Source organism: Triturus cristatus, chromosome 10 (assembly GCF_964204655.1).
Source record: "Triturus cristatus chromosome 10, aTriCri1.1, whole genome shotgun sequence".
Lineage (NCBI taxonomy): Eukaryota > Metazoa > Chordata > Amphibia > Caudata > Salamandridae > Triturus > Triturus cristatus.
The window spans coordinates 1,189,182,938-1,189,199,929 of NC_140593.1; the positions used below are offsets into that span (position 1 = coordinate 1,189,182,938).

The 16,992-nt window shown below is 47.2% G+C and overlaps 1 protein-coding gene across 8 annotated transcripts in view; it reads right to left on the reverse strand.

Annotated features, from left to right (window-relative positions):
- Positions 1 to 16,992, reverse strand: part of LOC146797000 (uncharacterized) — a 1,179,218-nt gene that overhangs the window by 739,127 nt on the left and 423,099 nt on the right. The window lies entirely within an intron of this gene.

A 16,992-nucleotide genomic window follows, 5' to 3' on the forward strand; every position in this document is an offset into this window, starting at 1 on the left:
TTGTTCAGTAACCTGAAATCTATCAGGTGACCTAATTCTAGTGCGATCGCGCAAATCATGTGTGCGTTTACTAGTCGCCTGTACCGGTGACGCAGGACGAGACCCCTGTTTCTGTTGCTGCTTTCCTTGTTTCTTAGTTCTCCAATTCTGTTTTGAGAAAGCTGGACGATCATCTTTGAAAGACGAACCCGCCTTAGTTTGCTGTTGCACATCTGCGATTTGAATAATAGGCTTAATCCCTAAACTACTGCAGCCTATTGTTCTATATGCCTTTGCAATAAATTGAGGCAACTCCCGGGGTTTATCGACGTCGTCTACGAGGGCTAGACCATTCGTCACTTGAAAGTGAACCGCATCTCCCTTGAGGTTACCAAGGATGAGAGTGGCAACCACGTCGAACACACCGACGAGTCTCATTCCCAACTCGACCGCTGCCTCCGGACAGTGTTGATCTTGAACACGTTTGATCACGGAAGGAAGTACGGCCATAGATGGGGTGCCGAAGCACTTGGAGTAGACCGCTGCAAAAACCTTACCCCAGTTCTCACAATCGGCCACCTCTGGGACTAAGTCTTTCTGCAAACTAATGGTGAGTATCCTGTGTTTCTCCACAGGAGTAGAGTGCGGAAATACTGCTTCCTGCTGGCCAAATTTCTCAACAAGCCAATAAGGTAAATCGTCCTTGTTCTGGGGGCGCTTGCCCATTACTGAATTAACCAGGACGGGACTAATAACAATCCAGGCCGGACCAACTGGTTGTCCCGCAACAACAGGAGCCCCAACCTGCACATTGCATGAAACGTATTGCACTAAAGCCCGATGTACTGTAATCAGGGCTGTATGGAGTACACGTAACTCATCCACCGTAGCATTTAAATAACGAGGATGAGGTGTAAATCCGGCCAGTACCGGCCAAGTGGCCCCTGGAATGGACAAATGGCCCAAACGAACAGGTGTAACCGTGTGGGGTAGGGCGCCATTAAACCAAATACGATACTGCCAAGCCGAAATAGGAATCTCCTGCGTCCTATATGGCGTATAATTCGCTGGGACCTGCGTGGGAGTATAGGAGTGAAACATACTATCGTCCGCATTCACCGCCAGCATAGTTACCCAAGAGTAAAACAACTCGTAGGGATATGACGCATCGGCACTCACCACAAAGATAACAGCCATCCCATCGTCCGGCACCCCGAACTGCGTCAAATGACGCCGGAGAGGTGCTCGGCTATGCGCCGCAATAGGCACCGCAGCCATAAGGACACAGCGTAGAAAAACAATCTATTATAACAGTAGCACAAGGGTTCAAAATAGAAAAACCTTTTTAATGGACAAGCATGATTGAACCTGTAGTGTAACTATTAGGTAGGTCAAAACCGTCACTCCCGTTATCCGGAAACAAGAGTGAGGGCGTCGTGGACTAAAATAAGCACACATAAGACCAAACGTTAGGTGCGCCATGTTGCAGGGATTCTGCTCATGCACAGAACTATGCGCAGGAAACCAGGACCTCAGTGAATTGCGGTGTACCAAAAACTCACCTCAGTACCCAGAATCCCTATCCGACTAGCATCAGTGTCTCATTCGTTCTCCGTATCATCTCGAAGCTACCAATGATTAGACAACCCAGAACAAGCGACTTAGAGTACTCTCAGGAATGGTGGGAATTAGAAATACCTGTTCGTTATTATTCTCCTATCCGTCCACAATAAGAGTAATCAGAGACACAGTAAAGTTTAAAATGTTTATTTTATAAACTACGTGTCCTAAGATGCAGTACTTTGGCTAACATAAGCAGACAAATGGTTAAGAATAAAACCATCAGCATTGTTACAATACCATAGAAAATGAAGGGAGAAATCATGTTACAAATGATAGTGGAATACAACCACCCTCCCTTCGCTAGTAAGCTAGTATTATTAGACTAATAGAAGGTCTCTAGGTTTGAATGGGGAACCCCATACCGTAAATATCAGCCTGGGTGAATCACACCACAGGATCAGCTTTGCTCTGTGTCTGGAAAAAGTCTTCTCCAAAGTGTGTATCTCATGCATGCAAACTGCAATATTAAAGGCGCTCGAATTTCAGATATTTGCAGCTGTGTGCGTGTTATGGCTAGAGCATGGGCCGATCAACCTGAATTCAAAATCATACATTGTTTGTTGGCCCTGACTGTTTCTGCACATAATGTTCAGACCAAGGTCGCGGTGCACGTCTAAGGATGTGAACAACAGACCATTCTCATGTGAAGAAAAAGCAAGCAAGCAGTTTTCATATAAAAACATCTATCTGCAGTGTTGTGTGCAAAAGCAGCAAGATGGTGTTTTAACTTTTAAGATGCTTATGCTAACATAGCAATGTGTGTACTTGGACCTCCGTCTCCACTACACTGCCAGGGACAAAGTCATGCTGTTGATCTGAAATTTATTTAAATCAAGGGTAGGGGGAGAGAGAAGAAGCGAGGATCCATTCAGCTTCCTAGCAATCATTCAAAATCAAATGGGTAATGGATCACTTGTACCTGCTACCAGGGTTCAGGAGTTCTACCAGTCATTGCTTAAAAAACACTAATTCACGTAGACCGGTCGGTAGGCGGTATATCTTGATTCTCCACCTTAGTCAGATACGTGACAGCATCATCATTGGGTTTCTTTCATGCTTCCTCCACCTGGAGTGAACCACTGGTTATTTCAGTAATGATCAGAAATAAAGAAGAAGTGAGGGTGCTCAAGTGGAGTGATATATTAAAAAAGGGTTATCATGCCGCCTAAACTGTAACTTTATTCAGTTTGGAGCATGGAAAAAGATAAAAACAGTGTTGTGCATCGTAGGACACTATGAGTCCACTGCACTTGTTAGTCCAGGGTGATGGTCGACATGTTTCAGTCCCCTTGGTTGCCCATGGGGGTCGGGAGGCTTTCTTTAGGACCTAGAAATAGTGGTGGAGATGGAGATTGTCCAATTCCAGTGTTATTAGTCAGAGCTCATTTCTCTGGACAAAGGTCAGAAGTACCTTCAAAGTCCTAGTTACGGCTTCTTCGGGATTTGTGGCAGCGCCAAATCACTGCCAGTGCAGCAGCTTCCCACAACTTGTGCGGACACTGCCTTCCATATCCCTGAATAAAGTTACAGTTTAGGAGGCATGAGAACCCTTTTTTAATATATCACTCCACTTGAGCACCCTCACTTTTTCTTTATTTCTGATCACTACTGAAATAACCAGTGGTTCCCTCCAGGTGGAGGGAGCATGAAAGAAACCCAATGATGATGCGGTCACGTATCTGACTAAGGCGGAGAATCAAAATATACCGCCTACAGACCAGTATACGTAAATGAGGGTTTTTTTAAGCAATGACGGGTAGAACTCCTGAACCCTGGTAGCAGGTACAAGTGATCCATTCCCCATTTGATTTTGCTCTGAAACTGACACATAAATAACCGGAGCCAACTGAGACGCCAGAACGGGCATTGCACTCTCCTGAATGTACTCCTTGGCGGTTTGCTGACTGAAGCAAGTTGAGTTGTCATACAAGTCAGCATAGAATGACTTAAATTGCTCCACTATATCTTTAGATCTAGTATAGACTAGCCCGTCTACCCCTTTAATAAGTTTAATATATCAGCAATCTGGTTGGCCAACAGTCACCCAACCCTTTCCCCATACTCATATTGTTTGGTTTTGAACTTATGGTAGTTATTTGCTACTTTGTCCCTTAGCCTTCTCTTAAGTTTAGCTGCTGATAGAACTGCTGTTCACCGGGGTCTTTTATAACACTGGCTCTAGCATGCTTTTGCTCCAGATCAAAATAGAGTTTATGTTCTTGTTCTATCAGGCGTGCCCCCTGTCGATTCTGTTTTATAATATATTGCAATGTGGCCCCTCTAACAAACGCCTTCATACAGTCCCAAACCGTTGCCGTTGGCGCCGTGCTCCAGTTATTCTCAATACACTCCCCCAATGTTCCTTGTACACATTTCGCATATTCTGGATTACTACGGCAGTATCTAGGAAAAGAAAATTCCCTCTTTGGCCCTTTAACCCCTGACAAACCATAATGTCAAGGATTATGATCAGAGGTGATTTTAGGACATACCTCAATCATTGCCTTTTCTAAAACCGTATTATTGACAAAAATCATATCTATTCTAGAATATGTTTTATGCGGATGCGAAAAAAACGTATAACCTGGCACCGTAGGGTTTAATCTTCTCCAAGCATCCTCTAATTGATATATGTGAAGAAGGATAAGTTACTTACCTGTAATCCTAGTTCTCTTCCAGGGGTATCCTCATCAAAGTCATAAGCACTGAATATTCCCGCCCACGTGCGGGGACCCCGGAAATAATAAAAAATTATATATGAAAAACACATATATATACAGCTCTATATATGTATAAACATATATTATTTTTTCCAAGTAAATGCAGCCCCCATAGTAGGCTAGACAATGTAGGTATAAATATCCAATAACACACCATAGGTATAATACACCTAAATCTCTCTCTTTTTTTTTTTTAATGAGGTAAAAACTCATGAGAGAGAAAAGAAAACACTGTACAAAACATTGTTAGCCTGCAGGCTGCATTGCAATACAATACCATAGAGACTGAAAAGCCTTGTACAGGTAAAAAACTGGCACCGTGCCTTTAAGGCAGCCCTGACTCCAATATCCCATCATGCCTCAGGGGTGACAGTTGGGTCAGTTGTTCTTTGCGGGACCGTAGTCCTAAACACAAAGATATACTTCTTCCATATTTAATAATACAGTCCTCATTTGCCTGGGGAGGCGGGTGGGTTGCTTATGACTTTGAGGAGGATACCCCTGGAAGAGAACTAGGATTACAGGTAAGTAACTTATCCTGCTCTTCCAGGGGATCCTCATCAATAGTCATAAGCACTGAATAGAATAGCAAGCCCATCTTCCACCGCAGGCAAATGAGAAGTGCACTATACATTGAAGATAACAACCGAAATAATCAGTTGTTGAACAGATTCCTCAAGGAGGCTTGCCCTACTTGAGTGTCTGCTCTGGTGTCCGAGTCCAGACAATAATGTCTCGTGAATGTATGGACAGATCTCCAAGTAGCTGCTTTACAGATCTCAGAGAGTGGGACATTATTGAGAAACGCAGCAGTAGCCGCTTTCCCTTGTGTGGAATGTGCCTTAGGTAGAGGCCATAACGGTTTCTGAGCTAGTTGGTAAGATAATTTAATGCTTGACACAATCCATCTGGCAATAGAACGTTTAGATGCTGCAAAACCTGTACGGACAGCACCATAGTTTACAAACAATTGGTCAGACTTTCTGACAGCCTTATGTAGGAAGGTGGATATCTGACTATGGTTACCCCCAACTTTTTTGCGTAGTGTCTAGCTGTTTTTTTCGACTTAGTTGGCCTGAGATCCTGCCATTCAGGGTCTCAGGCTGTCTGCTCTCTCTTTAAAATGGACTCCATGTACCCTAGGTACATTCCCAATTGGTAAGGATCACCTTATTGGACCCTGTACAGTGTACCCTAGGTACCCAGGGCATAGGTGTACCCTAGGCCTCCCAGGGGCTGCAGCATGTATTATGCCACCCCTGGTCTGGCCTTCCAATCAGACACAACTGGCTGATCACTCAGCTGGGGCAAGGTCTTGTAATCACCCCTTGCTTAGATATAGTATACCTATATCTACCCTTAAAATAGACACATGTGTACCTATCAGCCACTCCTATGGCAGGCCTTAACAATCCTGGAGGCAGAGTGCTTGGTAACATGTGAGATGGTGCTCTAGCATGAGCTGAGCCTGTCTGCAGCTTTCGGAACCATGTGCTTATAGCTGTTCTATGATATAGCCTACCATATACTCTTAAAGTGCCTTATAATCTTAAACGGTTATGGTAACTATGGTTTGACTTTATCAAAACATGTCGTGTAAGGTGTCTAACACTTTGGAATAATACCCCTATCCCATTTCTGGTGATGAGGATATTATTCCTCCCTTCTAGAGGGAGAGACATGTTAAAATCCTACTTTGCTGTTTAACTCTAACCAAAGCCTCAGCATCACAAAATGGATGCTGCTGCCACAGACACAAGTCTGACCTCCTGCTGCTGGGAGTGATCCCGGCAAGGGAGGCTTGGACAATAGGTTTCCTGCTTGGGGAGGTGCTAGCACCTCCCCAGACAGACTTTAGTGTATTGGGGCAGGGAGGGCTGAAAGGAATGAGACATGCCTGGGGCACACAAGGTGTCCCATGCATAGTCCAGTTCAAACCGGTGCTGGGGCACTCCAGCCCCAGTCCTGGCGCGAAACTGGACAATGGGAAGGGGGTGTAACCACCCCTCTCCCAGGTCACACCCATAAGGTGTGACCTAGCAGGGAACCCAGCCCCCCAGATTAGTATAAGAGTGGTAGCTGGGCCCCAGGAGATTAGATTATCCTGAACCTGCAACTTGAACAGAAACTCTGGACCTTCGACATTCGACGAAAGAAGAAGACTGAAGAATCTCCCTTGTGGCCAAGGAGTGGCTACCCTGTGCAAACAGGCACCATCAAGAGACTACCCTTTGCTTTGCTGAAGTTCTACGAGGGACCGACTGCAGAGCCCGGTCTATAAGGTTGACTTTACAACCAATCACCATAAGGGTTGTTTGGACTGATATAAGGTGTACACTAGAACTAGTGACATCATACATCAGGCCAACTTCTCACACCTTAGTTCTATCTAGGTAAAATTTGAGAACTCGTTTAACATCCAAAGAATGCAACGCCCTCTCAGCTGGCGAGAAGGGGTTGGGAAAAAAGGTTGGTAGTGAGATAGACTGATTCACATGAAAGTCGGACACCACCTTAGGTAAAAATGAAGGATGATTTCTCATCACCACCCTATTAAGGTGAAAAACCGTGTAGGGTTCTTTTGAGCAGAGGGCCTGTATTTCACTCACCCTACGTGCTGAGGTGATAGCTACCAAGAAGGCTGCTTTCCACGTAAGGTGCTGTAATGTAGCCTTATGTATGGGTTCGAAAGGTGGACTCATAAGCTTTGAAAGAACCAGGTTCAGCTCCCAAGGAGGCGAAGGAGGCCTCACTGGGGGGTAAACCTTTTTGAGTCCCTGCAAAAAATCTTTTACCACCTGAATCTTAAAGAATGAATGCTGAGATGGAGAGCGCCTATAGGCCGTAATGGCCACCAGGTGCACTTTGATGGAGGAGAATTTTAACCCCACCCTGGCTAAGTGAAGCAGATAGGGTAATATCACTTCCTATTGACATTTTGTAGGATTATGATGATTTTGAATACACCACAAATAAAATCTCTTCCACTTACAGAAGTATGAGTGTCTCGTAGAAGGCCTCCTAGCTTCCTTCAATATGGTCATACCTTCCTGGGGAAGGTTTAAATGGCCATACTGGAGGACTTCAGGAGCCATGCTGTTAAGCTCAGCGAGGGAAGGTTGGGATGGTAAATCCTCCCCTGAATCTTGGTTAGCAAGTCCGGCCTGCACGGCAGACGCTTGTGCGGTCGGATCGCTAGGTGAAGGAGATCTGGGTACCACCACTGCCTCGGCCAGTCCGGTGCTATTAGGATCATCTTGGTGGTCGAGTGTTGCAGCTTGGTCACCACTTTCGGGATTAGCGGGAGAGGAGGAAAGGCGTACACAAATGTCACTGACCAGTCGATCAAAAGGGCATTCCCCAGTGACCCTGGTCGATAGTACCTTGAGGCGAAGCCTCGGCATTTTGTGTTGCTTTCGTCCGTGAAGAGGTCTATCTGCGGACGGCCCCACTCCTCAGAGATGTCCTCTAGCACCTCGTCGTTGAGGAACCAGTCCTCTGGATCTTGAAAGTGCCGACTGAGTGAGTCCGCTTGAAAGTTGAGCTCGCCTGGTAGGTGTACCGCTGTTATGGAAATGTTCCTTGCCAGGATCCAGTGCCACAGGGATTGAGCCTCCAGCGAGAGAGTCCTGGAACGAGTACCTCCCTGCTTGTTTAGGTAGTACATTGTGGTGGTGGTGTCCGTTTGTACTAAAATGGAACTCGCCCTGATTGATGGCAGGAACGCCTTGAGGGCGAGATGTACTGCCCTGAGCTCTAGCATGTTGATGTGATATAGCTGTTCGCTGTTGGACCAAAGCCCCTGAGTTTGCAAAGTCCCCAGATGCGCACCCCAACCTTGTAGCGATGCGTCGGTGATCAATGTTTGCGATGGAGGTTCCTGATGGAAAGGAACTCCCACCTGCAGATTCCCCGGCTTCAACCACCACTTGATCGACTGTCTGGCCGTTGACGAAAGACACACTTTGTCCTCCCACAGAGAGGTCTTTTGGTCCCATTTGTCCTCTAGATCCTGTTGGAGAGGACGCATCTGCATCCTGGCGTTGGGCACTAGGAGTATGCAAGATGCCATGGCCCCTAGCAGGGATGATATCTGTCGCGCTGTTGACAAACTGTTGATTATAACATGCCTGCCTTTCTGAGCGAGGGATAATTGTCTCTCCTCCGAAGGAAACACTTTTCCTATTTCGGAGTTTATAATTGCTCCCAGGTAGTGTATCCTTTGCGTTGGTATGAAGGTGGATTTTTTGTAATTCACTTGAAGTCCCAATCGGTGAGACAGATTCAGGCAGCGTGTCAGCTGTGAACTTGCAGTCTGAGGCGATGGACCTTTTAGCAACCAGTCGTCTAGGTAGGGATAGACGAATACTGCTGCGCGCCTCAGGGCAGCAGCTACCACCGCCATGAACTTTGTGAACACTCGAGGCGCTGACTTCAGTCCAAAAGAAAGAACCTTGAACTGGTAGTGGGAGGTTCCTACCACAAATCTCAGGAATTTCCGATGACGCTGGCAGATGGGAATGTCAAAATACACGTCTTGCAGGTCCAGCGAACACATCCAATTGCCTCGACGGAGATGTGGATATATTTGGTGAAGTGCAAGCATACGAAACTTCTCCCTTTTGATATGTCTGTTGAGTGCTCACAAGTCCAAGATGGGTCTGAACTCTGTTTTTGCACTTCTTTTCTGAATTAGAAAATATCTGGAGTAGACTCCTCTCCCTCTCTGCGCTCTCGGAACCCTTTCTATGGCCGATTTGAGCAGAAGGGTTGCCACCTCTTCTCTTAGCATTTTGAGTTGATGAGACAAATGCACTGGGTGGATCAATGGAGGAGGACTCCGGAAACGAAGCGAGTATCCATGACGCAGAATACTTCCTTCCACCGGAGCGGTGGACGGTATTGGAGGAAGCGATTGCTCATGGTTTGCCTTGAGCCTTGTTTCCGCTGTCTGACTGGCGGTTGTTTCCTCGTCCTCTAGTTGATCTGCGGGACTGGAATTGTGGCTTTTTCTGCCCTTGCTGGTCTTGGTTTTTCTGCCAGTGAGGGGTTTGAACCCTCTGTTGGAAATTACGCCTGTCTGTTCCCCTACGACGACGGAACTCCTTCCTTTTCTCTAGCCCTACGGCTTTCATGGTCTCGAGTTCCGATTTCATACGAGCCATCTCGTCATCCGTATGTGAACCAAAAAGCGAACTCCCAGAAAAAGGCAGATTGAGAATTCTGGCTTGTGCCTCAGGTTTAAGGGCCGTTAATCTCAGCCAAGAGGATCTTCTGGCTGAAATACCATGGGCGTATGAGTGAGCTGCCAACGTTGCTCCATCCGCTGCCGCACTTATGACCTGATTAGAGACAAGACTGCCCTCCTGTAAGATCTCCTCAAAGTCCTTTCTATCCTCCTGAGGAAGTTTTTCTAGGACTCTTTGAAGAGAATCCCAGAGTGATCTGTCGTAGCGCCACAAGAGGCACTGGCAACTTTCAGACTGGTTGCAGCCAATCCGCATACTCTTCTTCCCCAAGAGTCTTGCGTCTTCCTTTCCTTGTCCGGCGGCACTGTGGATGATAAAGCCACAGAGTGGACTTTCCTGGCATCCGCAGTAATCACAGAGTCCGGTGGAGGGTCCGCCTTGAGAAATAGAGGATCCTCCGGAGCGGGGCGATATTTTTTAAGAATCCGCGCCGGGGCAGACTTGATGGTAGCCGGCGTGAGGAAGACATCCATCACTGGTTTAAGCAAACCAGGGACCAGAGGCAACAGTGGACGAGACACCGTTCTTTCATGAAGGGTCTCAAAGATGACAGAGGAGGTTGTCTCTTGGACAGGCATTGGAATGTTTAATTTTGTCGCTCCCCTGCACAACACATCTTGAAAAGTGGTGATGTCATCCACTGGAGAAACTCGAGATGGAGGCGTATCTGAAAGCGTGGGAGAGTAATCTCTTTTGGAAGAATGACTTGAAGAAGAGGATGTAGGAGACCTACGCCGTCTTCTGTCAGATCGCACCGACTCTTCTGCGAGAGGTGGACATCGATCGTCTCCTGGGCGAAGGTGAGCGTCGTTCATACTCTCTCCCCCGAGAGTGGGAACTTGCTGGTCTCCTAGGCTGTGTCAGATTCCTCAATCTGGCTAAGGAAATGCTTACTGCATGTGCAATGGAAGGTCTAAGTGGTGTGGACTGAGGCAACTCTCTGGTGGGGCTTTGTCCCGGAGGATGAACCTCTTCTTGCCTCAGTGGAGTCGGCGATGCTCTCAATTGAGGACTCGGTGGATTAGGATGCTCTACTGGTGAAATAGGAGCTGGAGATGAATTTATACTGATCCTGCTGAGGCCGATGGTGAAATTGAAATAGGCGTAGACCCAGAGGCTGAACCATGCTCCGATGCCACATCCGAAGTATATTTCACCCTATGCAGAGACTTGCGTCGACGCCGACCTGGACATCGATTGGGGCTTTGACTTTTCCTGATACCCCACCGCAGAGGACTGTCTCGACGGCGATAGGCCTATCACCGGAGATTTGGACTTCGACGCAGAGTGGATAACCGGCGATAAGTCCTGCCTCGACGTCGAGAGCCTTGTCAGCGACGGAGGGCTTATCCTGGACGGAGGCCTAGAACCCAACGGGGAACTTCGCCTAGATGTCTGCATCTTCGCTGACGTCATGGACACCTTTGACGACGGAGGCGCCTGCCTCGACGTCGATCCCGACGGAGGCGTCCGCCTCGACATCGACCCATGGTCCGACGACGATCTTCGTCTCAACGTCGGCAATGCCTTCGACGACGATCGCCTCTCTCGAAGGCGATTCATGTCTCGACGTCGACGATCGCTCATGTTCTTTTGACGCCGATCTTCGTTTCGACGTCGTTGTAGATTTCGACGTCGACCTTCTGTGTCATTCCCTCAACGGCGACTTACGTCTAGCTGTTGACTTCGACGTCGAATGACGATGTTTCTCCTTCGACGTCGATCGATGTTTTCTCGACGACGCCGAACTATGTCGTTTCGCCGCCGGATCCTGTATCGACGTTGATTTTCTTTTGGAAGCGTGACTCTCCCTGGTCTCCTCACCTCTCAACGACGATCCCGCTGCTAGAGTCTTCGACACCGAGCCCGACACCGATGGAGAACACACAGGGATCAGCTGCTTCGACGTCGAAGAAAGGCCATAAAGCCTAATCCTCTCCCTCAAAGTCCTCTTTGAAAGGTCCTTACAATGACCACAGGAAGCAGGAGAATGTGTGTCCGGTAGACAGATGATACACACATCGTGATTATCTGAAGACGCCTTCTTTTTGCCACAGGATGGACAGGGCACAAATAAGGAAGGCATTTTTCTGACAGAAAAAAGTTCTGAAATCTAGTCAGAAAAATCAGGAAATATGCTTCACCAGAGGTAATATTAAGATGAAGCAAAAAAATGTACTAGAAAATAGCAATTCTTGACTAGAAGCCAAAAATGAAGAGAGCTGAATTCCAGGGTCCTGACTGAAGGAGCCAGAAAGAACAACTGACCCAACTGTCACCCCTGAGGCATGATGGGATATTGGAGTCAGGGCTGCCTTAAAGGCACGGTGCCAGTTTTGTACCTGTACAAGGCTTTTCAGTCTCTATGGTATTGTATTGCAATGCAGCCTGCAGGCTAACAATGTTTTGTGGATCTGTGTTTTGCACAGTGTTTGCTTTTCTCTCTCGTGAGTTTTTACCTCATTAAAAAAAAAGATGTAGGTGTATTATTATACCTATAGTGTGTTATTGGATATTTATACCTACATTGTCTAGCCTACTATGGGGGCTGCATTTGCTTGGAAAAAATAATATATGTTTATACATATACAGAGCTGTATATATATGTGTTTTTCATATATCATTTTTATTATTTCCGGGGTCCCCGCACGCGGGCGGGAATATTCAGTGCTTATGACTATTGATGAGGATCCCCTGGAAGAGAAGTTCCAATATAGCGGCCCTAGCCCTGCCCATTCTGACACGGGTTAAAGTGTTAGTAATGTCTATCTTTCTATGTAAAATACAATTAAAGTCTCCCATGACAATAAACTCGCCAGCCCATTCCAATAGTTCAGAGCTTGAATATAGAAACACATCAGGACATTTGGTGTTGGGGCCAAACACCGTACAGATCGTAACCTTACGCCCATAGATTAATAACTGAGCGTTTGCCCATCTCCCTTTGGAATCAGCCATTGTGTGAAGCACAGTGGCCCTACAGTTTTTAGATTTCAGAATAGCCACCCCACGAATAGACATTGATTGCGAAGTGCTAAGTGCTAACAATGATATTGGATCCAAGCTGCTTTAGGTATGTGCGATCTTTAAAGGCCAGATGTGTTTCGGAGACTCCCAATATTTGGGGTTTAATACTCGAAGTTCCTCCATTACAAGGCGGTGCTTCCCGGCATTATTGAGCCCAGATACATTCCAGCACATATACTTTACATCCGACATTTAACCATGTTTGTAAAGCCAATCCACTCGCTCCCCCTAATTGCATGTCGCTTCCCCTTGTGCTCGACCAGTGCTACCTTAACCAAACTGTGGCTACTTAAACCCCTCCTTTTCTGACCCCCTCCCTACCTGTCACTCAGTAAGATGAACCAATAACGGACAGCTACTATCCTCTGTCCCTCCCCCATGTGTACCATAACAACCGAAAAAGAAAAAGAAACGCCCTAAAGCCGTGAAAGTATAAAAAGGCAAATTTCATAAGCAATCGTAAGCAATCACAAATTGCTTCTTATTATTGACCCAGGAAACAAAAATAACTAAGAACTTTTTAGTGCTCACAGGCACTCGGTCCTTTCTTAGCAGCAGCTTGCCATTCTGATAAAGTTTGTTGAGCATCGCGCTCATTGGAAAAAAAAATTAAATCGGCCGTCCTTCATAACCTTTAGACGTGCAGGTTCTTGCAAAAATACTTGTGAGCACACATCTTTAAACGGGTCCGTCAATTGTTGCAGCCTCCATCATTTATCCATTGCTTGTTTACACAGATCAGATCGCACAAATATAGACATGGTATCCACAATCACAGGAGCCGATGGACACGCCTTCAGATAAATTGCCTGTCGCAGTAAAAAAATTACCCCAAAACACTAAAATCGCCCGTGCTAAGTTAGACCTTCCTTGATTAGCCTGCGACATAAAAGGTAGCCTGTGTGCACGGTGGACCAGGGTGTCCATGTCCTAATCTGCCAGGTCCGGAAAGGGCTGTTGGAAGAGGCTCATAATAAAAGCCCGGGGATCTGAGCCTTGCCTCCCGGGATGCTGAAGACCCTTAAATTTTGGCACCGTTGCCGGTTCTCAAGGTCTTCAATATTTCCTTGAATGGTCTCCATCTGAGAGTCTTGTGATTTTGCAAGGTTAACTGTATACGTATTAGCCTCCTCCACGGCAGCAACTCGCTCCTGCAAGTCTGTGACCTCAGAGGAGAGCTGAGCAACTTTAGATGCAACAGCCAGCAATGCTTGCTTTCTCCCTCTACTATCAGCTTTGGCCTGCTGATAGTACTCTTGGGCCTCAGTTTGTGGAAATTTAGTTCGTATCTGAACATTATCTGCGCCATCTTGTCTCTCTCCAAGCGCCACACGCAGAAAACGCGCGACGGCCATTTTAGGCACCATGGTCTCATTGCCGATCGCCAGCGCGTCCCTCAGGCGTTGCAAACATCCCCCGCGCGCTGGCCAACCCCCCCCCCCGCGCTCTCTCATACATGGGCCATAAACCCTCTCCTTCTGCGCGACCCTGCCATGGAACCACTTCCCGCGCCTGACCAACACCTCCTTTCATCCCATACATGGTCATACATCCTCTTGATAACCCCCTTCCTCTGCGCCCAATTGTCCGAACCGATCCCAGGCCATCACCTAGCCCTGCGGATGCAGTTTATTGCCCCTACTGTAAGGGAAACACCTCACATCAAAGGGATTACAGTAGATCAAGGCCCCCACCCCCTTAGACCCGACCAGTCGCACACACCCCCGGGAATTGGCGGAATGTCCAGCTGTGTGATAGCCATCTCCTACTGTGGGTGGGGTGGGGAATTCCACTGTAGTTATGTGTGGGAGCAGATCCGAGCCGGGGATTCCGAGGATGTTCTTTCATGTATCAAAGCAATCTCAAGATTGTGCCATGTACAATAAACCGGTAATAAAGTCAAAAATGTGTGTATAAGAGACCAGGTCTCAGAGATGCAGAGAGAGCACCTCGGGACGATACCTTGCTGTCCGATCTGATGTGTTCTGCTCCGACGGAATAAAACTTTGTTTCCTGCCTTCCAGTCTCCAGCGCCTGCCTCTTTTGTTGGTTAATCATCGAATGGTATAAGAGGCGATTACCGCCGGGCAATACTTGAAAGGTTATCGACTGAAACTGCCGCTACCATTTAACAATTGGCGTCCCAAACGTGGGGCCCATCAGCGACACGTGGATCCAACGGGAGAGGTCCCGACGACAGAGTGAACGACTGCAACTATCGGGAAGAGCTCCTGCCCGATAGACCCTCGTCTGGCAGCCGATCATCCGAACTTCACTGGTTCCGAGCAGACCTCTCTCGAGTGATCTACGGTCCTGACTGGGAACCATCAGGAGTGCCGCGGCAAATACGGAGAGTAGAGGACGATCGGGCGCTGGAGGCGGAAGACGAGAAACTGTCCATGCGGTCCGGGTAAGGTCGTGTAACACGACAAATTGCGAAACGATTGATTGATTGATTGAAAATACTAGTATTGCTTATTTGATTGTTCTTTTTGAGATATTCGCTGCCTACAAACGGGGAAGAGTAGAAATACTCTCTCTCCCTTTGCAGATAATGAAGGGTAGGTAACACGGACTTTTGTCCCCCTTTGTAACCTGTCGTGCCTATTTTTTTCTCCCCACTGATTGTCCGAACATTGATTGTTTTTGACGAATAGTGTTTTTTGAGATATTCTCTGTTTGCAAAGAACGTAGAATAGGAATATTCTGTCTAGTCTTTGCAGATAGTGAAGGATAGGTAGTGCGGACTTTTGTCCCCCTTTGTAACCTGTCATGCCTATCTTCTCCCCACTGGTTGGTAGTTGGTTCTGCCCGGACCGCTTATTAGAGATGAACCATCCGGTTCCACTGGAAGGCACCCCTAATAAGGACATGTTTACTAAATATGGACTAGTCGCTGTAGCTTATAGCAAACTATGGCATAAGTATACGAAGAAGGACTCCGAAAGTCAGTGGCCACTGATGGGATCCTTTGATGACCATAAAATAGAAACGCTAGAAATAGCTCTAAGTAGCAATAAAACCACGCCCACTATGCTCGACAGTATTCGCATGTGGCGCAAAGAAACAACGCAACGGAAAAAGAGAAAAGAAGTAAAGGCAGAAAAAGAACTACGAAAGGCAGCTCACCTTGTCGATAGAAAGTTAGAGGAAGAAATAAAGGAGAGAAAGGAAGCTAAACAAAAACAAGAATCTGAAACGTCAGGCCAGTGCCCTGTTAGGACCCCCTCTACGCTCTACCCTGAGTTGCCTTCCAAGCAACGGGCGAACGATGAATTGCTATTAGGTCCTCCGATCATCTACATGCCCCCTCCATACGCTCCCTCCCAACCTATAGTGCAGCACCCACAACCCCCGAACGCAAGCGAAAGCAGTACCAGGGCCTCGGTCCTCACGGCCTCCGCGCCGGCCGAGCCTCTTGTACTGAACACAACGTTAGCAATAACGTTAGATGACCCCGAGACGAGAAAGAAAGATTCCGCCAGAATGAATCGTCTGACAAAGGGTGAACGAGCCGGAATCGATAAGGTAGTGAGAACACTAGTAGAACGGAAGGAAAGTGAGGAATATGTGACAGATATGTATAACTCGTATGCCGACAACCACAGGCGACACTTTGTCGTACGACTTTGTTATCACACTCTGAATGCCTATGAGGATAGGTACCAGGATAGAGGTCCCGAAGGCTTAGCAACCTTGTATAGAAAGGTTGATATTGGGGAAGAGGGAGAGGGCGATGTGACGGACCTCTTCACGCGTACACTCTAAGTCTTCCGACATCTTAAAGAACACAGGCAGACGACCAAGACAGAAACCCCCATAGCGACTGAACCCCAGGCAGGAAAAGCTGATACCATGATGCCCATCAAGGAAGCCGCTCCTTACTGGGTCCCCCCACAAGGTCAGGGAACACACGATGACATCAACCACCAAGATACGAAGGGAAGGGTTGTATATAACTGGGTCTATCAGCCATGGGACCGACAAGACATCCTGACCTTTAGAAAAACCCTACCCGACTTAAGAAAGAACCCGACTGCCTTTTACACAGAACTAGGTACGGCCTTAGGTTCAACTATAATGACCTTGGCGGATATCGATTTGTTCTTCGGGTTATGTCTGCCGGCTGATGTGTGGAAGCAAATCCGGAAAGTCGACCACGCTGAGCCGTTCGGATATACCTGGGTACAACTCGATACCATAGACAAGCAGCGAGAACCTGGACAGAAACCTCTAAAGGCCATATTGGAACTCCCAGACAAGATTGTTCAGAAATTAAAGACCCTAATCCCAGAAAGGAAGGTAGACTGGTCGATAGTGACGGCTTGCCGCCAGAAACCCCAGGAGGATGTATCCGAATACTTCTCTCGATTCGAGACAGTGTTTTCCGATTA